At 38.9% G+C, this 24,751-nt stretch overlaps 2 long non-coding RNA genes and 2 pseudogenes across 2 annotated transcripts; 2 read left to right on the forward strand and 2 right to left on the reverse strand.

Moving 5' to 3' along the window:
* The first annotated feature begins 6,256 nt into the window (after positions 1 to 6,256).
* Positions 6,257 to 11,501, forward strand: LOC112848148 (uncharacterized). The gene is made up of 3 exons (XR_003222096.1): positions 6,257 to 6,442; positions 10,030 to 10,119; positions 11,466 to 11,501. It is a non-coding gene; the product is annotated as an uncharacterized LOC112848148 (long non-coding RNA).
* A 3,920-nt stretch (positions 11,502 to 15,421) lies between these two features.
* LOC106096961 (chemokine-like receptor 1) lies at positions 15,422 to 17,569 on the reverse strand (annotated as a pseudogene).
* LOC100706510 (chemokine-like receptor 1) lies at positions 17,033 to 23,153 on the reverse strand (annotated as a pseudogene).
* On the forward strand, positions 20,533 to 21,765 carry LOC109204375 (uncharacterized). Its single transcript, XR_002063882.2, has 2 exons — positions 20,533 to 20,909; positions 21,613 to 21,765. It is a non-coding gene; the product is annotated as an uncharacterized LOC109204375 (long non-coding RNA).
* Positions 23,154 to 24,751: the final 1,598 nt, after the last annotated feature.

The raw sequence follows: 24,751 nt of genomic DNA on the forward strand, positions 1-24,751 counted from the left end.
GAAACTTAGGACCGCTATTTGGGGTCTGAAAACTGAAATTGACTTTGAAACAATTTCATTAATAAATATGTCTGTGAGTGATGTCTCTTTTGGTGTGTTCAAGTAAGATGTTTTAGGATTTTTAGATGGGTTTTGTTTCAGTTTGAGATAATATACACAGTTACATTTGGTGTTCCTAATGTATTGTTGACTTTGAGTGATACATATAGGTGTAAGTCGTTTGATGTTTGTTGGGCAAAGGAGGACTTTAGAAGATTGTAAGTGGTTTTTTAGTCCGATAATATATAAGTAGTTAGATTTGACAGACTTGTTTACATTTTGGCTTTATGTTAATATAGGTTGCAACGGGCACAGAGGAAACACAGCACAACATCTTAAGGGTTTAAAATAATAATAAATGAATGAATGAAGTTAAATGAATGAAGTTGTTATGGGTTTTTGTGTGTGTTTTTAGGGATAGTTTTTTGTGGGTTTTTAGGGGGAGTGTGTGTTTGTGGTGTTTGTGTGTGTCAAACGGGAGATAACATGAAAACAGAGGAATTAGAGACTAGAATGTCCTAGAAGCCAATAAAATGCAAATTAAGAAGCTGTGAACTGCTTAAACCACAGTTGGTTTCACAAGTACTGCTGCAAACATTGTTGAATGCGTGTGTTTAAGACGCCATTTATGTTTATTAGAGGGTTATAAATAAAGTTTTGAGTTGCTGTAGTGGATGTATAGTAAGTGACTGAATTTTGATAGATGTATATATTTTGAGCCATAAAGGCTGGTGTGTTTTATTTTTCAGTTATGTGTGTGTGGTGAGAAGCTGTGTGTGAGACGATGAGAGGTTTCAGTTTCTTTTTCTTTTGACTTGCTCTTTCTGATCATGGAAGGCATGTCCAAAATACTCGTATGAAAGCGTATTTTGTGTGATTTTAACCGTGTGAATGCTGTCAGTATTTGATTTGAGTGACTCTGCATGATTTGTCTGAGTGAGTGGAAAATGGAAGTTTGAGAGAGAAAAGGCGGGGTGTGTGAGACGATTACTGAATGACTAAAGAGGTTAGAACTTTTAAAGGTGTGTATGGAATAAAGGAGTGTGAAATATATTTCTTGTGTGAGGAAAAGTAGGATGTTTTAAAGTTTGAAAGTGTTTTTAATTCAAGAAATCCATGAGAGATGTTATGACAGGTTGAGTGTATTTTTTCCGATTGAAAATACATAAGTATATGTACTTGGGAAACCCAGTTAAGAGATTATTGGGTGACTGATGCTATAAAACTGACCTAAAGAATGGTCCTGTCCGTGGAGAAGTGTTAGTTGTCCTGATGTTTGGAAGAGCTCTATTTGAAAGTGTGTGTGAGAGGAAGGTGTGTGTGTGTGTGACTGATGATGTCAGGGGAGCACCCAGAGAAATAGACAGAGTTAAATTCTAAGAAGATGAAGCGGATGCATGTTTTAAGAAAAAGTAATAAAGTAATAAAATTATATTAATTACAGGTTTTAGAAAAGAGACAGACTGAGAGAAATAAATACAGGAACTAACAATTACATTAATGAATTGAAAATGCACATACACAAACTGTTACATGTGAAATTATGGTTGGAAAGTTTAAGAAAGAAAGCAGTTTACACTCCTTTAATTTCCAGAACCAGTGTGTCCCCTAGGTCTGATAACACCCTTGCCCAGTTGGCCCCTGTAGTAGGCGGGCATGGAAGGCTGGACAGCCCATGACGGGTAAGATCCCACCTCGAAACCCTGGGACAACCTAAGGCAAGGCGCAGTCACGATTGCTTGAACCTAAGTCCCGGAGTGACCTTGGAGTCACTGGAGGAGACGGGATTTAACAGGTAAGGCCACTGGGCACAGACGGAGGGAAATGTCATTAACAATGACCAGTGATGAGCCAAAGAGAGAAAATACACCCTGTCAAAAGGAGTTTGAAACACTGCAAAAGAAACATTTATAAGAATCACACATACAAACAGAAAATGCACTAACCTTACAGAGACAAGCTCATGAAGATTAATGAACAGATAATGATTTAAAACCTGGCTAAGAACACAAACATATGTAATTAAATCAGCCTGCTAATTTCATGAGGGTTAAAATGGTGTGAATGTTGAAGAAAATACACTTAAAACACACTTGGATAAAATAGAGTTGTTGTGGAATAACTCGAACGAAGCTGTATGACAAGGGAGTGAGTTAGGAAAAAAAAAAAACAACAAAACAAAAGAGAAGTGATTACTTAGGAGTGCTTTTGCACTGATTGATCAAAGTAAGTGATTAGTATAGAAAGAAAATGAAAATAATTCAATTATGTGATAAAGTTTAAACATGTATTCCTCTTGTTAAGTCGGCTGTTGAGCTGTGGGTTTATGCAAATTAGCTGGAGTGAGTGAGTGACAAAGACACTTCCTGTGTGCGTGTGTGTCGGAGGCTTTCAGTTCAGTTCAAGAGAGATCGGGGGCTGTTGAAGAGTATTGGGAGAAATATATAATGGTAAAGTATCAGGATATTTGATTACGGTGGTCAGGTCTGTTAAGAGGGGCAGATTTGGACAGGAAATTTATAATTTAAGGATGATACGTTGTTGAAATTGGTTTTTATCTTGTGCTGAATGAAAACGGTCTTTGATCTTTTGACGAGGTTTTCGGTGTGTTGAACGGGTGAAATTTAAGATTGTTTTAGATTTTTGAGGCTGTTGTTTTATTTCCAGAGAGGGAGTTTAATTAAGACATGGATATGTCTGAGAGGGGCCCCAAAAATTTTTTGTAGTAGTGCACTCAGGAAAAACCTGTCAGGTGATTTTGTTTGGTACTTTGATGAGCTAATAATCAGCTCTCTTTTTTCATTTTTGTTCTAAGCAGGCCTGGAAGAGAGTGAACCGACGGCGCTGACAAAATTACCAAGTACGAAAATCAGGTGGGCTTTACGGAATTATAATTGATTACAATCAGAGACTGATTGGCGGCAAGTCTCTGTCTAAAAATGGATTGTATCGATTCAATCCAGTCAAAAGTATAGAGAACTATGTTCCTGAAAAGGAAAAGGAAATAAAACAACAAATGATTGAGCTCATTTTGCTGATGTGGAGCATCCGATGACGTGCGCAGGAGGCTGCAGATCAGCAAAAATATCATGTGTGAATGCATGTGAGTGAATGTGAGTGACTGGACTAAGGTGGGAATGAATAAATGTGGACAAATTTACCATGTGAGGAAAAGAAAGAGGATGCTTTGTTTTGCTTTTGCCATAAGCAGGACAAGTGGGAGACTTAAATCTGGGGATGCTGATTTTGGGATATTGATGTGTGCTGTGAGGTAATTATTTACGGGGGTTAGATTATGGGATTACATTATATTGTTGGGAGAATGCAAAATGCTAAAAGGGAAACATTGTTTGATGAGATTCAAGTTACCATTAACTGAGGTAACTCAGGATTAATAACTGTTCTGTTCAAGTTTATTTTTGTCATGACACAGACTAGATCATAGGGGGAGAGTTGAGTATGAAATGTAAAGTACAGGTTTTGTTTCCAGGAAATTTCAAGGATCCAGACTTTTGCATGGAGCAAGGAGTTTGAGAAGATTTGACATGATGATTAAATTGATTTTATTCCTTAAACACAGGTTTACAGGCCTGGAGCAGATCTACCGGAGAGGAGGATTGCTGAGGTGTTTGGAGAGATGATATGACTAACCGTTTTCCTTTAATTTCTTAAGCCCGGGTGATGCATTTTGAGTTTTTTGAGTTTTTATTTATTTGGACACATTTGGTGTGTCCAAATATAAAGGGGGAATTTAAGAGGTAATTTGAGATGGGTTCTAGGATCATTTTATGACTTTTGGGGTTGTTGATAATTTAGATATGGTAAAACTGAGGCAGAAATTGTTATTTTTAAATAAAGTTATTTTTAAAGTAAAATGAAACTCCCCTGCTTGATTTAAAATAGGCGAGGCCAAAGGCCTGTAGCTTTTAACTGTATAGCTCTTAACTTGCAGGGATGGCGTGGAGTGTAATGAATGAATGCAAAACATGCTTACAGACACAAATATGACATAGATTTATTTTATAGGGCAAAGGTGGAACACATGGTGTTTTGTTTCTGCTTAGCAACTAATGAGGTAAAAGGTGTTAAAGATGAATACATGTAATAAGTGAACAGGAAACATGTGAGGCTGAGACGGGTGAAACAAAATGTTGTAAATAATGGAAACTTGTGTAACTGGCATTAACAGTAATTTTTGCATGTTAGGTATATGCTTGAAGCAAAAAGAGGTGTAAATCCTGATAGAAATTCTGAAGCGTGCTTTCTAGCGGAGAGTTAGGCTGACATGGGGATGGTGTATATTTTACCCGGGGTGTGTTTAATAAAACTAAAAGTATTGCTCACACACATAAAGAGTATTGAGATTAAGTAAAGTTAATAAAAAGGATAAAGCCCAGAACATGATATTGTGAACCAAGTTTGAATAATTAAAGGAACATTGGATGAACACAATAGATTAGTGAGGTGGAGCAGAGAGAGGTTTTTGTTTTCTATCTTTTACAGGAGAAGATTTCAGGACCACAGCGACTTAGGGGGGCGAGAATCCTGGAAGCCCCAGACCGAACGGAACCAACCAGAGAAAGGAGAAAAACAGAGCACAAATACACCTAGTTGTTTATGTTACAAAGAAGATCAAAAGCTTACACAGGTTATAATGGAAGCATAAAAGGGATGAGAGGAACTTTACATAACATAGAAATCCTGCAACAATTCGTAAATTGCCCAAACACAGTGTTCAGACCGGATATGCGCTACCCGTTAAAGGGGGCGAAGAAATCAGGCCTAAGTGTGAAAAATGAAATGGGTTAACTCGATAGAGGAGGTTTCCAAAGGTTGAGAAAATAATGTAGGACCTTTTACCAGGAGAAAGCTAATTGTATCTTTTACACTTTACAGTGTGCACTGAGGGAAGTTAGGAATAGTTTAAACTAGGATTGAAAAAAATTAAACTAGGTGAAAAAGGGGGTGTAGCAAGTAGATTTAGGGCAGCTCACAGCCTGGCGTAAACGCAAGGTGCCGTCACACAGCTTAAGTTATTTGTTTGATTTATTTTATGACAAAATAATAAGGAAGCATTGTTTATCAGTAATATTGTTTACAGGGTTCATATTGCATTGAATATGTTTGTCATCACATTCATTCTATTCACAGGTTTAGTTCATTTTATACACATTGCATATCTGTGCTTGTTTAGAGTTGATGTTCTATCCAAGAGGGTTTTAAGCTTCACTGGTGAGAGTGTCCAGGTGATACATGTTGAGGGAAGATGGGAACATAGCAGGTTAATTGCATGCATGCTTACAATACACATAAATCTAGTAGCAGGCCTGAGCGAGGGCCCAAGTGTCTTCTGCTTCTTATTTGAGACCTGCGCCAATTTAGTTTACTTAGTGATTGATGACGAGGGTCCATTCCACTAGATTTCCACTAGAGAGGGACCCAGGAAAGGAGCAGAGACCACTTAAGCGTGAAGTGTTTTCAAGTGGGAGCTGGCGTTTTATTACTGGACCACCTAGATGTCGTGAGGTTATTGTCTGGTTTGCTGAGTCAGGGGACGACTAGCGAGGGTCAGAGCGAAGGTAGTGGACCTGGGAATGTGACGTCTTTGGAAGACGTCAAGAGAGGGAATTGTGGAATTACAGGGATTATTTTACATAACCATCATCTTTATCATTGCATTAATTATCATTTCATCCAAGCATTTATTGAAGTTGCTGGCATTATGTTATAATTTGTATTACAGGTGTTATCATAATCAAATATTAACATGTTTATTACAGGTGCAGTTAGAACAACTTAAATCGTTGAGTTAAATCTATAATCATAAAAGCTTATATGCTGAGTATATTGTTACAGTAAAATAGTAGCTGAGCAAAGGCCTGAATGTATTCAGCTTCTTGTTGCATTTGAGTTTGCCTAGTAACAGGTGACAGAAGATGGGCCAAAGAGGAGGACAAGTCCATGGGGACCTCATCACCATATTTGGAAAAGGATGCCAGAAAGGGGAACTCCTGTCTCTGTAGTTATCTCTTAAAATTGATCATTGTCTGTAGAAGAGGCAAATAATGTTCTTAAGATGCAAATTATGTGCTTGTAAACGCATGAGGGGGCGTCATAATACCCTGAGGTTATAAAAGCAATCTGAAGTGTATTTTTGGGTGGGGATTTACAACTGATGGTTTCCAGTGTACGTCTCCCCACGCTGCGTGTATTCATTAAAAATCAATTGTTTGATTGACCTCTTTTGGACCATCATTGTTTTACTCTCGTCCTCAATTTCGGACCCGTAACAAAATGCATTGGAAACTTGTCACTTTTTTGTCTTCTGGATCGGACTCTATTCCTTTTTTCAAAAGGAATTCCTCCTGTATTTCCTGCTACGCTCTGGTCATTTCACCTCGAGGTAAATGTGTTTCTCATAGAAATAAATGGGGACGAAGTAGCAGGTGGATATTATGCAGACTGCAGGAGCTTAATGATTTTGAATAATCAAGATGAAGTATTCCTGCTGCTTTTTACCTAATCTGACAGCAATATTGTGTGTGCGCTTATTTTGCCCACAGGCTAAGAACATTTAATCTTATAAACACTATAAATCTTGTTTCACTTGTTTACTTACTCTTGTTAACATTTGGCTTTGGAAATCTACCAAAAGTACTTATGCTTCAGAAATGACAAATGATTTCACCCTTGCCTGTGTAATTGTAATTGCAAGAGAGGGCAAATGTCAGAGGACACTGACTGACTTAAATTACCATTAGGTTGCAACTTAGTCATGTGCTGCTGTGTTTTGTATTGTTAACACGTGTTCTGTTATTGGCTATTTGATTATCATCTTCTTGTGTCAGATGTATTACATATAGGATCAATTCATACACATTTGACACTTCATTTATACATGCAGAATAACAAAAAAGATGGTTGCTTTGTGCACTCATGTAGTGATTATGAAATTTACATTATATGTGCATAGGCGGTTAAGTCATAAAATACTCTGGCCATACTAATTTCAATGATGGTAAGCAAAAAATCATAATTGTCAATGTCAACAGGGAGTCAATAGGGATATATACACACTAACACACACACACACACACACACATATATATATATATATATATATATATATATATATATATATATATATATATATATATATGTGTATGTATGTATGTGTGTGTATGTATGTATATATGTTTTTAATATACTCTTTAGCATACACATACAGTCCTAATCAAAAGTTTAAGAGTACTTGAAAAATGCCAAGAAGTCATGTTTTGAATGGTTGGATCTTAACAAGGTTCCAAGTAGAACTTCAACATGCAACAAGAAGAAATGGGAGTGAGACAAAAAACTTTTTTTTTTGAGCATGCAATATGTTGAAAACAACACTTGAACTGAAACAGGCTTTTCAAAAGTTTAGCACCACACCTCCAAAAAAAACCCTGTAAACCCCCCCAAAACAGAAATCACTAATTACTAAGTTCCAAACATGAACTTAGTAATGAGTAGCTCCACCATTATTATTGATCACTTAAAAACTTTGTTGCGGCATGCTTGATGCAAGCATTTCCATTAAGTAAGTGGGAACATTTCTCCAAGTGGTGAAGACGGCCTCACAAAGGGCATCTACTGTCTGGAACTGTTGTCCATTGTTTTTAAACTTCCCTTGTTATCCATCCCCAAAGGTTCTCAGTTGGATTTAGATCAGGGGAACACACAGGATAGTCCAAAAGAGTAATCTTATTCTCCTGGAAGAAGTCCCTTCTCCTGCAGGCATTGTGTAATGTAGCGTTGTCCTGTTGAAAAACCCAGTCATTACCACACAGACAAGGGCCCTGAGTCATGAGGGATTCTCTCTGCAACATCTGGACATAGCCAGTGGCCATTTTATGCCCCTGCACCTCCCCTCCTCAAGCTCCATTGTTCCACTGAAAGAAAAAGCACCCCAGACCATTATGGCATCCCCTCCACTGTGGCACATAGAAAACATCTCAGGTGGGATCTACTTGTCATCTCAGTAACATTGGAAACCATCAGGACCAGCAAGGTTACATTTTTTCTCATCAGAGAATAAAACTTTCTTCCACCTCTCAGTGTCCCATGTTTGGTGCTCTCTTGCAAAGACCAAACAGTCAGTTTTGTGGCGTTCAAGGAGACAAGGCCTTTGAAGACGTTTTTTTGTTTTTGAAACCCTTCAGTCTCTGATGGTTATGGGGCTGCAGTCGGCACCAGTAATGGTCTTAATTTGTGTTGAGGATCGTTCAGTGTCTTGACGGACAGCCAATTGGATCCTCAGACTCAGTGCTGGTGAAATTTCTTCAGGTCTTCCACTTGACTTTTTTGTTCCATAACCTACAGGATTATTTAAGAAATTCCAAATGACTCTCTTACTCTCTCTTGCGTCCCACCTCAGCAGCAATGGCGCGCTGCGAGAGACCCTTCTTATCTAGTTCAACAACCCGACCACGTTCAAAAAGGGAACGTTTTTTTGCCTTTGCCATCAGAATGTCATGACAATGTGACTACCTGAAAGAAAATGACAATGAATCCACGTTTTTGCAGATTTGGCCTTTTAAAGACACGTGGTCCTAAACTTTTGATCAGCTGTAAAACAACCTGTTTCAGTTTAAGTGTTGTTTTCAGTAAATTGCATGCTCAAAATAATGTTTTGTCTCACTCCCATTTCTTCTTGTTGCATATTGAAGCTTGATTTGGAACCTTGTTAAGATCCAACTATGCAAAATATGATTTTTTTTACATTTTTCAAGTACTCTTAAACTTTTGATCGGGACTGTATTTATACTATCTTAGATATGTCTTAGATGGACCGTACAGTGGTCCCTCGTTTATCGCAGGAGTTACGTTCTAAAAATAACACGTGATAAGTGAAATCCATGAAGTAACCAAATTTATTTTTATAATTATTATAGATGTTTTGAGGCTGTAAAACCCCTCACTACACACAGGCATGAACATTTTCACACTTTTCTCTCTTGTTTAAACACTCTCAAAGTTTAAACCTTCGTAGAAAAATAAGTCCAGTATTATAGAATGAAACCAAAGGCACCCGCAGGTCCCTTTGGCTGTGCAAAACGTTACGTCGACATTGTTGTGTTTGTTGGGGAGAAAACATACATACAGTACAGCACTTCAAAGTCACACTGCTAGCGATCGAAGATTTATGTAAATTTGACAAGCTGAACGCATTCTGTACTGTACAGGAGACACGGCACGAGATTGATTCACAATGGTCTACAACCAATCAGGATGCAGAACACAATGCACTGTAAAAAACAAACAAACAAAAAACATGCAAAATTGCACAAAATAAAATCTGCGAAACAGCGAGGCTGCGAAAGGTGAACCACGTTATAGCGAGGGACCAATGTACATAAATATGTCCATCTAACACAAAATTCCTTGTTTTTGGTTTATGCATTGTTATACGTGGTCTAAAATTATTTGCAACACTTGTCCAAAAATATTATTTTTTATAATATGTCATTATATACAATTATCCACAATAAAACTTACATATAGTTGTAGTTTTTTCAAATCTTCATCCCTGGGCTAGACTGGGACAGAAAATCGGCCCTGCATTTTGACTAGAGATCAGAAAAGCCATAAAGCCTTTGAATGAAAACAAATGCTGTTGTGCAGTGATGTACACTGTCTTGTTGGTATATATGTATGATATCTATACATTTTACATCAAATGACCACATTGGTTGTAAGATTCAGATAATTCTTTATTACTGGTTTATTAATGTTTTTATCCACTGGTTTCCTCTTTCTGGCGCAAAGTAGGTGATAAACAGAGAAGAGAGACGGGACTTTGCCCAGACAAACCGATCAGCTAATCATTGATCAGTTTCATGGTTGAAGAAGCAACAGGAGAGGGACGGGGAAAGAATGAGAGGAGAAAAGGCAGCTGCGCAGCATAAAGCCACAGAATAACTCCAGCTTTTTGTCTTTTTTTCATTCTAGCTAAAGTACGGGACAAATCACGTTCCTTTTCACCTCAATACCTCAGTACCATTGACTGGTGGACCGATGGTGGCCAGTCCAGCTGTGCTGGTAGTAAACAAACTCACACCATCACCTGCTATGCACATACTCCTCATTGTTGTCCCAAGTGTATTACTTTTTTAAATTAATGGGGGTTTTTTTTTCAATTATTTAGCTTTGCACTCAGCTGTAGGTATTACAGGTACTGTGCTGCAGTGGTTTGTATCATATCTATCTAATAGACTCCAATTTGTTCAAGTAAATGGAGAGTCCTCTTCACACACTAAGGTCAATTATGGTGTTCCACAGGGTTCAGTGCTAGGACCAATTCTATTTACATTATACATGCTTCCCCTAGGCAGTATCATTAGAAGACATAGCATAAATTTTCACTGCTATGCAGATGACACGCAGCTCTATCTATCCATGAAGCCAGGTAACACACACCAATTAGTTAAACTGCAGGAATGCCTTAAAGACATAAAGACCTGGATGGCCGCTAACTTTCTACTTCTTAATTCAGATAAAACTGAGGTTAGTGTACTCGGCCCTGAAAATCTTAGAATGGTGTTCTAACCAGATTCTTACTCTGGATGGCATTACCTTGGCCTCCAGTAATGCTGTGAGGAACCTTGGAGTCATTTTTGACCAGGACATGTCCTTCAACGCACATATTAAACAAATATCTAAGACTGCTTTCTTCCATTTGCGCAACATCTCTAAAATTAGAAATATCCTGTCTCAGAGTGACGCTGAAAAACTAGTTCATGCATTTATTACTTCCAGGCTGGACTACTGTAATTCTTTATTATCAGGATGTCCTAAAAACTCGCTGAAAAGCCTTCAGCTGATCCAAAATGCTGCAGCAAGGGTACTGACAGGGACTAGAAAGAGAGAGCATATTTCTCCTGTTTTGGCTTCCCTTCATTGGCTTCCTGTTAAATCTAGAATTGAATTCAGAATCCTGCTCCTCACATACAAGGTCTTAAATAATCAGGCCCCATCTTATCTTAATGATCTTGTAGTGCCATATCACCCTATTAGAGCACTTTGCTCTCGCTGTGCAGGCCTACTTGCTGTCCCTAGAGTATTTAAAAGTAGAATGGGAGGCAGAGCCTTCAGTTTTCAGGCCCCTCTTCTGTGGAACCAGCTTCCAGTTTGGATTCGGGAGACAGACACTATCTCTACTTTCAAGATTAGGCTTAAAACTTTCCTTTTTGCTAAAGCATATAGTTAGGGCTGGACCAGGTGACCCTGAATCCTCCCTTAGTTATGCTGCAATAGACGTAGGCTGCCGGGGATTCCCATGATGCATTGAGTTTTTCCTTTCCAGTCACCTTTCTCACTCACTATGTGTTAATAGACCTCTCTGCATCGAATCATATCTTTTATTAATCTCTGTCTCTCTTCCACAGCACGTCTTTCATCCTGTTTTCCTTCTTTCACCCCAACCGGTCGCAGCAGATGGCCCCGCCCCTCCCTGAGCCTGGTTCTGCCGGAGGTTTCTTCCTGTTAAAAGGGAGTTTTTCCTTCCCACTGTCGCCAAAGTGCTTGCTCATAGGGGGTCATATGGTTGTTGGGTTTTTCTCTGTATTTATTATTGTGCGATCTACTGTACAATATAAAGTGCCTTGAGGCGACTTTTGTTGTGATTTGGCGTTATATAAATAAAATTGAATTGAATTGAATTGAATTGAATAACCCCTGTCTTTGTATGTAAACATTTTTTTTTAAAATCTGGTAACAGATTATTTCTTTCTTTGTACATTGAACAGTTTTTTTTTTTACCAGATCCATAAATTTCAACCTGTTTGACCTAAAAAAAAAACAATGATTTGAAAATATGTTTGCGTACTCCAGATATCCAACCTTATTTACTAATTTTATCACTCTTTTTTATAATGTGCATAGTTGCTGTAGTGTGCTTTTGTATTTGTTATCCTATATTTCCAGATCAAACCATTGAACGGTTTTAAATATCTAATGATGACTGTTTCAGAATGTGCCTTGTTTTTCCCAACACTGGGATCCTCTTTGCTATTTTTGTTTTTAGATTTCTAACATTAGGCTTCCTGCAGATTTTGCAGTCTGATGTCACACCCAGAAATCTGTTCTTATACACCCCTTCTATAATATATTTTTCTGATTATAAATCAAACATTAAAGATGTGATAGAAGTGGAGACTTACAACCTTAATTCTTTATTTGTAACAGGGACACTGCACTTTAATAAACATTGCTTTTAATGTACCAGATTTAGCTATGAGCAAATTTTTTATCTGTAGTTCCCAGACAGAAAGAAAAGATAACAGAAATACAAGCAAAGGCTCCAGGGCATAGACCCTTATCATGATGGAGCCAAGGCAGTTTGTTTTCAGTAATCTCTAATGAAAAAAGAAAATATAAACAAACATAAATGATTATGATACTGAATGCCTGATAAACATCTAAAACAGGAAACAAAGTCAAACGTTGTTGTGATCATAAAAGATGGGATCAGATACTGAACAAAACAAAAAATATATTAATTACATTTTTAGTAAAACTAAATACTAACATATGCAAGCAAATATGCAAAATACTTTCTCTCTCTCTTTTTTTTAAGATGCCTAAATTAAGACTAAAACTAAACGGCATTTTAGGCAAAAGAGTGAAATGTCACAATTAACAATGGTGGAAGAGACTAAGGTGAGAAGAGTGCAATTGAATTTAAGTTATACAGTATATAATATAAAGTAAAGAATAAATGTAAAAATAAAGAATAAATAATTATACAAAGCTGCAAATGTTAAACACAATAAAACACAACAATCACAACTCTGTGTCATATATTAACAGGGAACATGCCAGACTGTTGTTATGCTAAATAAGTAAAAAAAAATATGAACACTCACAGGATGGTCTTACAAAGAACTCAGTGGTATTCCAGTCATAATAAATATTTGACTGAATGTGTTATCTTTATTACATAGTTAATAGTTTAAATGCCCACCTCTCTTACCTAATATGGCATTTGTGGGACCAGTCACATGTCCAAGTGTTGTGTTACACAAAGTCGACCAGAAACAAATGTAATACTTATTTTGAAATTACTGACTCATTCTATTTTCCAGGAAGTGGCATTTTACAACCACTTTTAGTTCCATAATCGTACAAACATAGCACAAACTGCAACTGTGAGTCAAAGAGACATGAACAACTTTTGCTACTGCCATCTAATTAACATTATAAGAACAGTTATATTTTTATACAATTCAAACAACACAGGTTTAGAAAGATTCCCTCTGGAGTAATGTTTCTTTTGTTTCTATGTTTCTTTAAGTCATTGCAACCCTTGAACATTAGTATTTAAAACTGAGTTGTATTTGTGTTTACTGACTTATTGTAAATGTGAGAGTGTTTCTCCTCCCGGAGGACAGTCTTGAATACATTCATAATGGATTTCCAGGCTTCTTTCTTAAAATCTTAGTCCACAAACACATGCAGCAGTGGATTCAGGCAGCTGTTGAGAAAGGCCGTATTGGTGGCCAAAGGAATGCCAATAATGCAATTTGAAGTATCCATTTTTTTTTGCTATCACAATTCGATCCATAATTTGAATGGGAGCCCAGCACAGAAAAAATATGATGACAACGGCAATGATCTTGAAGGAACGACTCAATTGGGTGGCCAGTGGTTCCTTTTGAGATGATTGTTTTGATTGTGACAACATGACGTGTGCTCCTAGCAGTGAACCCCAGGAAGGCGGCCGGTCCAGACGGAGTACCTGGCAAGGTACTAAGAGCATGCGCACACCAGCTCACCCTCATCTTCACCAGACTCTTCAACCTCTCACTGGATCAGGCAGCCATCCCATCCTGTCTAAAATCAGCCACAATCATCCCAGTGCCGAAGAAGTCTCCCATCTCCAGCCTGAATGATTACCGCCCTGTGGCCCTCACACCGGTAATCATGAAATGCTTTGAGAGACTAGTCCTTCAGCACATCAAGGATTACCTCCCCCCAGAATTCGACCCCCACCAGTTTGCATACCGTGCAAACAGATCCACAGAAGACGCCATCGCCACAGCCCTCCACGCTGTGCTGAGTCACCTAGAGCAGCGGCAGAGCTACGTCCGAATGCTCTTTGTGGACTACAGCTCAGCCTTTAATACTATCATCCCGGACATCCTCATCACCAAACTGGTCACTCTTGGCCTCCCTCCTCTCACATGTGCCTGGATAAAGGATTTCCTCACAAACCGGCCCCAGACTGTAAGACTCGGCCCTCATCTCTCCTCCACTCGCACACTGAGCACCGGCTCCCCACAGGGCTGTGTGCTGAGCCCCCTCCTGTATTCTCTCTACACCCACGACTGCAGTCCAACCCACAACAACACTCTCATCATCAAGTTTGCTGATGACACCACGGTAGTCGGACTCATCTCAAAGGGAGACGAGGCAGACTACAGAGAGGAAGTCCTGAAGTTGGCAGCATGGTGTTCAGAAAAAAACCTGGCACTGAACACCAAGAAAACCAAAGAGCTCATTGTTGACTTCAGGAGACACAACACCGACTTGGCCCCCCTCTACATCAACGGGGAGTGTGTGGAGAGGGTCCACACTTTCCGGTTTCTTGGTGTCCTCATCTCTGCTGACATCTCCTGGACGGAAAACATCTCAGCGGTCATCAAGAAGGCCCAACAGCGGCTGCACTTCCTGAGAGTCCTCAGGAAGTACAAGCTGAACTCCAACCTGCTGCTGACCTTCTACCGCTCGTCCATTGAGAGCCTGCTAACCTACTGCATCATGGTATCGTACGGCAGCTGCACCAAGGCAGATAGAGTGAGGCTTCAGAGTGTGGTCAAGACAGCACAAAAGATCATCGGCTGCCCTCTCCCCTCCCTGATGGACATTTATTCCTCCCGCTGCCTCAGCAGAGCAGCAAACATTATCCAGGACAGTTCCCACCCTGGCTTCAACATGTTCAGCCTGCTTCCCTCAGGGAAGCGCTACAGGTGCATCAGCACAAAAACCCACAGACTCAAAAACAGTTTCTTCCCCAAAGCGATAACCACCCTGAACTCACACATGCACCGATAACACAGCCCCCCACTTCCCACTTCCTCTATGGACCACCACTATTTATACCAATTCCATGTGCAATAACTCAACTGTACATACATAACACTATTTATTACATATCACTTACGGCTTGTAAATTGTACATTTTATATATATATACACATCTTCTTCCATATGTTAATACTGTCCATATGTATATAGCGCTGCAGAACTGTACCCCCCCCCCCCCCCCCGCATGTTTACACTGAGTAGGAGATGCTCTGTATCTCATTGTACAACTGTATAGTGACAATAAAGGCATTCTATTCTATTCTATTCTATTCTATTCTATTCTATAAGAGGAGACAATGATAGTGGATGGGACTGCAAAAAGCACAAGGAAGTGGGCAATGTTAATTGGTGGATGATAAAATTGTCGCAGTATATTGGGAGATTCTGCATTATAGTCATCAGAAATAGCGTAGCTGTTTAAGCAGAGAGTTTTGTTTTCATTCTCACACGCTTGCTCTGTGTCCATGATGATGGAATATGGAAAGCTGATCATCAAAGCCACCCCCCAAACACCCAGAGTCACAAACCTTACATACATTTTGGTTGTTCTGAGCCCAGACGGGCCACACTACAGACACACATCTGTCTGCACTAATCACCACCAGAATGTAGACACTAGCAAACATGTTCAGAATAAGTACCATGGCATTGCGCTTACACATGAATTTGCCAAAAGGCCAGTGGAAGGCTAAAGCAAGGTTTATTACATTAAGGGGTAGAAATGCTACAAAGTAAATGAAGTTGGCTACAGCAAGGTTGAGGTACCAAAATAGGTACTGTTTTCTTCATCTTGAATCCAGTTGTCCAGATAACCAGTACCATTCCTGAGCACACTAAAGAGAAATATCAGGAAGTGAAAAATGTTAGAAAGTCTCTCATCACTGTGTCTAATTTCAGTAGTGGTTGTACTGGTGCTAATACTAGAGTTAATGGTTTGAGTTATTGTTGGCCATCTCCATCATTTTCTTGAGACCTGCAGTTTATGTAAGATATAATATAAGACATAACAATATAAGACAAACAGTATGAATGTAGTGTAGCTATACTCAATTAATTACCCCCAAATCACTACTTGATGTCAAATACAGTTGAAGTTACAAAGCAAATGAATTTTGTCAACATGAGCCCCAAGTGCTAAAACAACACAAATAGTGATCCAGATTAAGGCACTAAGCTATGCCAAATTACAAAAATTACAGTAGTAATGAGTAGTAATGCCCAAAAAATAAGTAAATAAAAGTGAATAAGAGCAGTAATAATGTCAAGTTATGAGGTTAATCAAACATTTAAAATTTTCAAAGTTATCACAAATGTATCTAGAGGCAAATTATAATACAAATATGGGGAGTTACTACAAAGTGAATCAATATATTCAAGGTTTATTCCATATATTTGAGTTTTATTCAATATATTCAAGGTTCATTTTATTCCATTTATATTTATGTTTATTTGACTAGATTTTATCTTAATCTGAATAAATGTCTCTGAGAATATGCATTTGTATTTGCTTTCAGGTGCAACTGTGTGGCTGAACACAAAACTGTGCTGAAAACAAAACTGTCCAAAACACATGTTTCATCTTATGTATTTGTCTGTATTGTGTGTTTATTTATTTACACAGGATAATTACATGTCATCTTATAAACACTGTATTCTCTTAATTCACCCTTGTTTGCCTACTTTTAATAAATAGCTTTGGCATAAGAAGTGTACCAAAAATAATTATGCTTCATAAATGACAGATGATTTAACCACTTCCTGTCTAGTCAACACAAAAGAGAAACAAAGCGCACGTTGTCTGATTTTCTTAATTAAAGTTATCAGAAGTTGGAACTCAATCATGTGCTGCGGTGTAATGAAGTTTTAGCATGCAAACAGCTCCCTCTACTGGTTGATATTATAATAATCAGTGTTTTCTGTTTGTTTTTTGATAATGAGAAGCTGCTATCACTGGATGTTTCTTATTAGATGTTGGATTAATTGATACACATATGAGGATTTATTTATAGATATACAATACAATAAAAAATTATTTTGAGCCCACATGTGGTGATTACAGGATGTATAAGTGGAGAAACAGTTAAGTCCAAATACACTCTCAAAATTTAAATGATGGTATGAAAGAATGATCATCATTGTCATCTTTTATTGATGCCACCATAGCTGAGAAGAAGTGAAAAAGTGGAAAAATTCATATATATTATATTCTTTACATAGACACAGAAGCTTTTACAAAAGTTCATTTTGTTAAAATTTTTGAAAAATATTATACAAAGCAGATGAACGTAAGAATATAATAATGATGAAATATAGTGAAAAGGAATTTTACAATTCTTTTGAATTTCAAAAACAAGCAGCCTGAATGCACAGCTGTGAATCAAAGATACCAGCAGCAAGTCTGCATAGTGCAACTGCATCAGTTACATATCTGAATCATACTTAAGGTAGTAAAAAGCCCATAAGCAATTTGACATATGCTTTACAGCTTAATTTTTTTGTTTCTTATACCTCAGTATTCAAATCTGAACTCTCTCGGCTCTGACTGGTGTCCACTGACTTTGTGTAAGTGTGAGTGCGTGTCTCCTCTTCCTTGAAGGCACTCTCCAGCACATTCAGGATGGATTTGCGGACTTTATCTTTAAAATCTTGGCCCATGAACACATACAGAAGTGGATTCAGGCAGCTGTTGAGAAAGGCCAGACTGGTGGCTCTTGGTGACCCAATTATGATGATATCATCTAATATCTCACTTGAATATTCTGGCATGGAATTTGCCATCTCAATTAGACCCATGATGTTAAAGGGAGACCAGCACAGAAAGAAAGTGATGATGATGGCAGCAATGATCTTAAAGGGGCAACTTGACTGGCTAGTCAGCGTTTGGTTTCTTCTGAGACGATGAATTATGACAGCATAACACGAGACAATGACAGTGAAGGGCACAACAAATCCTAGGAGGAAGCGCGTGATAGTCATGGCCTGAAGACGAAATTGCCTTAACTGGTTCACAGATGGTGTTTCATAGTCATCAGAAAGAGCATAGTTGTCGAAGCAGAGGATTTTGTCACAAACTTTCTCAGTGTCCCTGAAGATGAAGTATGGAGCACTGAGAATCAAAGCCACCACCCAAACACACAGACTCACATAGGATGCCTTTCATGAACTTCGGTGGTTCTGAGCCCAGACCGGCAACACCAAGGAAACACATCTGTCCACACTGATCACCATCAGAACGTAGACACTGGCAAACATGTTCAGAAAGCTGATGGTGGTGTTCAGCTTGCACATGAACTTGCCAAAAGGCCAGTGGAAATCCAAAGCTGTGTAAGTCACACTCAGGGGCAGAAATGCAGTGAAGAGGAAGTCAGCCACAGCAAGCTTGAGGTACCAAACTGTGTTAACAGTTTTCTTCATCTTGAAGCCGGTCACCCAGATAACCACTCCATTCCTGAGCACACCAAGTATAAAGGCCAGGGAATAAATTATGAGAGACATGATTTTGATAGGCTGTATCAGCCCATCATGACAGTTACTATTCTCAGAGCCATTTCCATCAGGTGCAGCAGTTGTATTGATTGGATTGAAAGAGTTAGTGGCCATCTCCCTCACTGACTTTAGACCTACAAAGAAAAACAATAAATAAAAGGTTCATTTCCCAGTCAGTAGGACACTGAAACTGAAGCTATGGTGACATTCATCTAAGACAGTGTGTCAACATAGCTCCCAGACAATCAGACACAAACATGAAAGGGCATTATTTTCAAATTTGCAATCCTCAAAAAAGCACACTTTTTCTGTAATAAAGTGTTGTAAGTAAAGTTGTAAAGTGTGATTTAATTTTTCTTCTTCTATCTGCTGCACCCTTTAAGGGTCACCAGAGTCCTCTGTCACACAAACCTTCTGTGTGTTCATGTTATAATACATACAGTACATTTGGGAACTTTGTCTAAAGTTTTGTTTTTTTCCCCCATCTTACACTTCCTTTGTCCAATATATCCATGCACCTGTCAAAACCATCACAGTCTTGCCTCTAATGTTCACCTGAGGCGTTTTTGCCACCCCATCTGAATCCCATGCCACTCTCATGCCACGCTAACAAAATTTCTCTAGATTTCCCTTCTACCCTGTGAGTACCGTCACCTCTTCAGGTTCTCTTCTATCTGCTCAGTCCTCTCACTAAATAACACAATGTCATCATAGACCACAAAGACTCCTTGCTGACCTCATCTGTCAACCAATGTTGCAAACAAGAAGGGGCTCAGAGCCGATCCCTGATGTAATCACACACTCACCTTGGATCCATCTGCCACTCCTACCACCACTGTCTCGCTGTCCTCATACATGTCCAGCACTACCATCACATACTCCTCTTCCGCTCCCGTATGACTTCTGACCTTCTTTATACTTTGCATCTACATTCTCAAGGCAAACATTACATCTGCAGTGCTCTTTCTTGGCATAAAGCCATAATGCTGCTCATCGATCATCACTTCTCTTCTTAACCTGACTTCAGCAACTCTTTCCCATATCCTCATGGCATGGCAAGAACTTTACCCCTCTGAAGTTTAGATACAGCTTTGCACATCACCCTTGTTCTTGAAAATCCGCACTAATACTGTGAAATAACACTAAATTTGTGTTTTTACATCATGTGACAGTGTAAGAATATGAATTTCCTGCTTTTTTATGCACATATACATATTTAGAGAAATATTCCTGGGAAATCTTTCATGGCTTCACCTTTAGTACCTTTAGTGAAGCTGTCTTGTTGGCTGTTGATGAATCCTCTGCAGAAGAATGTCTGATCCAACTCTGACAGCTTAGGTGTGGGGGTGTATGTCACTGCTGATAAACATGCAAATCCACAGGAAGTTTGTAAAAGTTAAAACATGAGAGAGCGTTAGATGGCGGTTGGGAGCGTGAGGGTTTGCAATGCCTTCAATTTGGACCGCAACATATTGCATCAAGAATACAGCATTATCTTTCTGAAAGCAAAAGACATCTAATATATATTCTTGTGAAAGGGCCATAGCGTAACCCAGCTATCAGCACCCCGTTTTGCAATTTAACTCAATTTTCTTTCCTAACACTGTCTCAACCTTGTGTTTGGTGAGTATCAAGTCATGAAATATTCTGAGGAAAACCAATGTGTTTCCACAATCAGTAGCATATAATATAATTCAGTAAATAAAAGTATAATATGCACTTTCTAACTCATTGTCCCTATGCCCTGGGTGTGTATTTTGTTTGTCTTTTCTTCTTTTTTGTTTTTATTTTTGGTTGGATTCAGGTGGAAGAAGAGCATCTTCATGAATTTTTTGCCAACCCTAATAACACATAACAGTCAATAATATTAACATGCAGCGCCGTAGCTCCGCAAACGCACATAACGCACACTGCGTAGGGCACCAAATGGCCGGTAGGGCACCAAAAAAATCAGGGTCGTAAAAAAAAAAAAAGTAAACCATATTAATACTATAAATATCATATGCATTAATATGGTTAAACAATACAAAAGCAACATAAAACAATTTTCCCGAGAAAAGGGGTGAATCTGCTTTGTGCCCTGTCTCCAGTCTCCTCCTGGTGGCCCCCCCCCCACTCCCAGTGGTCTGTTCTATAATGCCTCAATTCGGTATTGGTAAACACCTGTTTGAACATGGCCTCGAAACGGCAACAGGAGTCGGGAGCGGAGAAAAGAAAGAAGAAGAGGAAGCGTGATGAAACTCAGGCGTCGCTTGCCGGTAAGGCAATGTTTAAATAATAACAATAAAAAAAGTTCATTATTGTAGCCCTTGCTTGCACGCTCATGTCCGTCAACTCTGTGATAGCTCCTGTTAGCAGTGTTCATACTGTGTTAACAAATGTTGCAAATGATTGATGTTGGGTAGTTTGTTTACGTTGTGGATATGAATATAGAATGGACTACTAAAAGCAACTCATCATGGTCACTCAATTGACGGTTTTCAGATAACGTTAGCAATCGTGAGACTAGCATTTCCCTCCTCAGGTTGCTAGCTGGCTAACGTCATGCATGCTACTGATTAACCTTAACTTTGGGATAGGTCAGTGATGCAGTCAAGTATTATTATCAGATTAGACAAGATTACTTTGTATGTTGCTGCATTTCAGGATATCTATAAAGACGCATATCTTATTTATGCGGCATAAATAAGATATAGGTTTCATATTACAGTGTAATATGAAACCTATATCTTCCAGTAATATAGATTTCCTACTTGCGCATTTATATCAAATTATGTACAGCATGTTTATATTGCCATTTGCCATTATGAAAATCTATACATGTAAAATATAGTTAGTAATTTTTAAATGTACCAGTGACTTACTTAATTTATTAGTCTTATAATGCAATTTTTCGTAGGCCTACTGTAGATTCAAAATTGTATTTCTGTAAAATCCCTGAATATTTTCTCTTGTATGCAGGGTCAATGCTTAAATATGTTCAAGGAGGATCTCAAGGACAGGATGAACCATCCAGTAGTAGTGCCATCCCTGGACATCAACCACCAGCCATTGTAGACCCTGCAACAATCCCTAGCCAAGAAGAACAAGAACCATCAACCACCAGTTCAGGTACAGTTCCATACACAAGTACCACTGAGAGTCCTGTCACTGAGAGACTATCAGAAAGTGACACTGTGGAGACATGTGTGCCCCCTTCAACCGATCCTGCTCTTTGGCCAGCTCACATTGTAGATGCTGATCGTGTTGAAATTGTGCGGAGAGGTCCTTTTAATGTCAGCTCTGATTTTAATTTTCCAAAGGGGCCTGAGTATTTATTTGTAACAGTATTTTTAACCTCCTTTAACCTTATTTATTTGTTTAACTGTCATGTTTGTTGTTATTTAATTAAACAAATTCCACTGAGAAATTCAAAAGTATTAATGTTTTTTTTTTTTTTTTTTAAGTGGCGGGGGGGGGCACCATAAAGCATTTGTGCTTAGGGCACCCAAATGGCTAGCAACGGCCCTGTTAACATGTATAAACTTTATAGATTTGTCCACTAGGGCCAAGAAACATAAAAATACATTATGTTCAAGATAAGTGATTTTTCAAGTTCTTCAGGTTCATAGAAAAATACCTGATGTATCTGCAGTTCTACAAATATGTTATTTAGTAATTTAGTAAAGCTCTTTTTTGTGGACGAATTCACTGCAGATTAATAAAACACAGTTTAGGGGTGATTTGTCACCCCTTATGAAGAACTAGATCTACAGGAAGTTTGCACAACAATTAAAATTTGAATCTCTCTATTTCTTTTCAGTGACGCAGTATGGGGCTCTTATCAGCATCTGGTTTTGCAATCTTGATAAACTACTTCTTACGCTGAAAGCCAACTGTCCTTTTCTTGTGTCTGCACAATATTCTCATGAAAAAAAACTCCTTGTGGAAATGTAACTAATATGTCAACTTCTCAAAGAGTAGCAGCTGAAACAGTAGCTGTAACAACAGAGGAATATTTATTTAGGGTCTGACAGCAGTTTACCATCTGTGTCCAGAATCTCATACCTTTTTTCTGGACTTGGACCGTGTACGTTCTTAACAGCTCGTAACTCGTAACCCTCCACCTGCTGTCGGTGGCGCTGAATGAGTATCTACAGGAGACGTGTTATGGATGTCAAACCGGCCAACCCAGTCACGTACAACACAGCTGCCTGTTTGAATTGCCTGAGTATTTCTTTGAGACCTACTATGATGAGGTGATGCAAAGGCTCCGGATGGACCGATTCATCCCAGCCATCTGCCTGTTTGTATGCTCATACACCGTCTGTGAGGTGAAAGCACAAATCTGCAGTGTTGCAGAACGCCTTCTGTGTGAACTGAGAGCAGCGCCACACATAGTATGCACCATTAACGAGAATATCACATACCTGCTAGATCAGGGGTAGGGAACTCCGGGCCTCGAGAGCCAGTGTCCTGCAGGTTTTAGATGTGTCCTTGATCCAACACAGCTGATTTAAATGGCTAAATTAGCCCCTCAACATGTCTTGAAGTTCTCCAGAGGCCTGGTAATGAACTAATCATTTGATTCAGGTGTGGTGACCCAGGTGAGATCTAAAACCTGCACCGGCTCTTGAGGACTAACATTCCCTACCCTGTGCTAGATGCAAGTCGTTATGCCCGTCGTGTTAAACCAGCACTACTTCACATGATTGGAAACTACTGGGCTGGGAGACACATGATTTAATGTATGCTGCTCAGTATTCATTGTCTGTATGTGCCAGTGTTTGAATTAAATAAAAAGACATGTTAACATCAACATCTTAGTCATTTGTGTCTTGCACTGATCATGGAAAACACCTTGTATAAAATATATCATGATCCTGCCCATCCTGCAGGTTTGGGTGCTGTAAATAAGCTGTGTATGGCGGCGGGGGAGGCATCAGGTGTAATGCCTCCACTATCTCAGGTCAAACGTTATTTAGAACGAGACGACACTTACAGTCTCCATAAACCTGTTAGGATACACTTTCCCAGAAATAGAGTATTGGTGAATGGGATCGACAAACAGTTTCAAGCCGATCTAGTTCATATGTCTGAATATTCAGCAGATAATGATAATGTGAGATACCTGCTAACATGTATCGATGTATTCTCAAAATACGCATGGGTTAGATGCCTCACAACCAAGACAGGGGCCGCTGTAGCAGCCGCTTTCGAGGATATGAGGGAAGGATCCCTATGAAACTACAAACAGATGAAGGCAAAGAGTTTTATAATACAGTCTTTAAACAGCTAATGAAGTGATATAATATCAAGCATTTCTCAACACCTAGCGAGGTTAAATCTAGTGTTGTGGAGAAATTCAATCGTAGCTTCAAGGGTAGAATGTGGAAGTACTTAACATCTGCCAACTCCTGGAGATATGTAGATGTCATCCCGATCTCACACGCATATAACAATGCTTATCATAGATCTATCCAAATGGCCCCGGCAGAGGTGAATAAGGATAATAAGAAGTTGGTCTTTAACACGCTGTACAAGACAAAGTCTCAGAAGAAAACACATTTTAAATTTAATGTTGGCAACACTGTACGAATATCAAAACTGAGAGGCGTGTTTCGAAAAGGATATGAGCAGACCTACACTGATGAGATCTTTACCATGAAGGAACACATACGGAGACAGCCACCGGTGTACAGGCTAGTGGACCTCGCAGGAAAGGTATTAAAAGGGACATTTTATGAGCCTGAGATACAACATGTGGTTGTTGATAAAAACAAAACATTTAAAATTGAAAACATATTGGCTAGAAAAAAAGTGGGCCGGAAAAAGGTGGCACTAGTGAAATAGCTAGGATAGCCCATCTGTTTTAATTCATGGATTCCAGAAAAAGACATCGTCGAGGTGTGATTAACACAGACAACCCAGCTCTGCATACTTTCATTCTGCACTGAGCAGAGACTGAAGAAGGAAGGATGAATAAAAAGAACAACAACGGCGCCTTTTAAGTAAGCCTCTTCTCGAATGCTTCGGCACATGTATATCCAGGCAATAAAATATCTAATTTTAGAACAAAGTTAGCAAAACCTATTGTTTTGAATGAACCAGATGAGGTTGC

Source organism: Oreochromis niloticus, linkage group LG11 (assembly GCF_001858045.2).
Source record: "Oreochromis niloticus isolate F11D_XX linkage group LG11, O_niloticus_UMD_NMBU, whole genome shotgun sequence".
Taxonomy (NCBI): Eukaryota; Metazoa; Chordata; class Actinopteri; order Cichliformes; family Cichlidae; genus Oreochromis; species Oreochromis niloticus.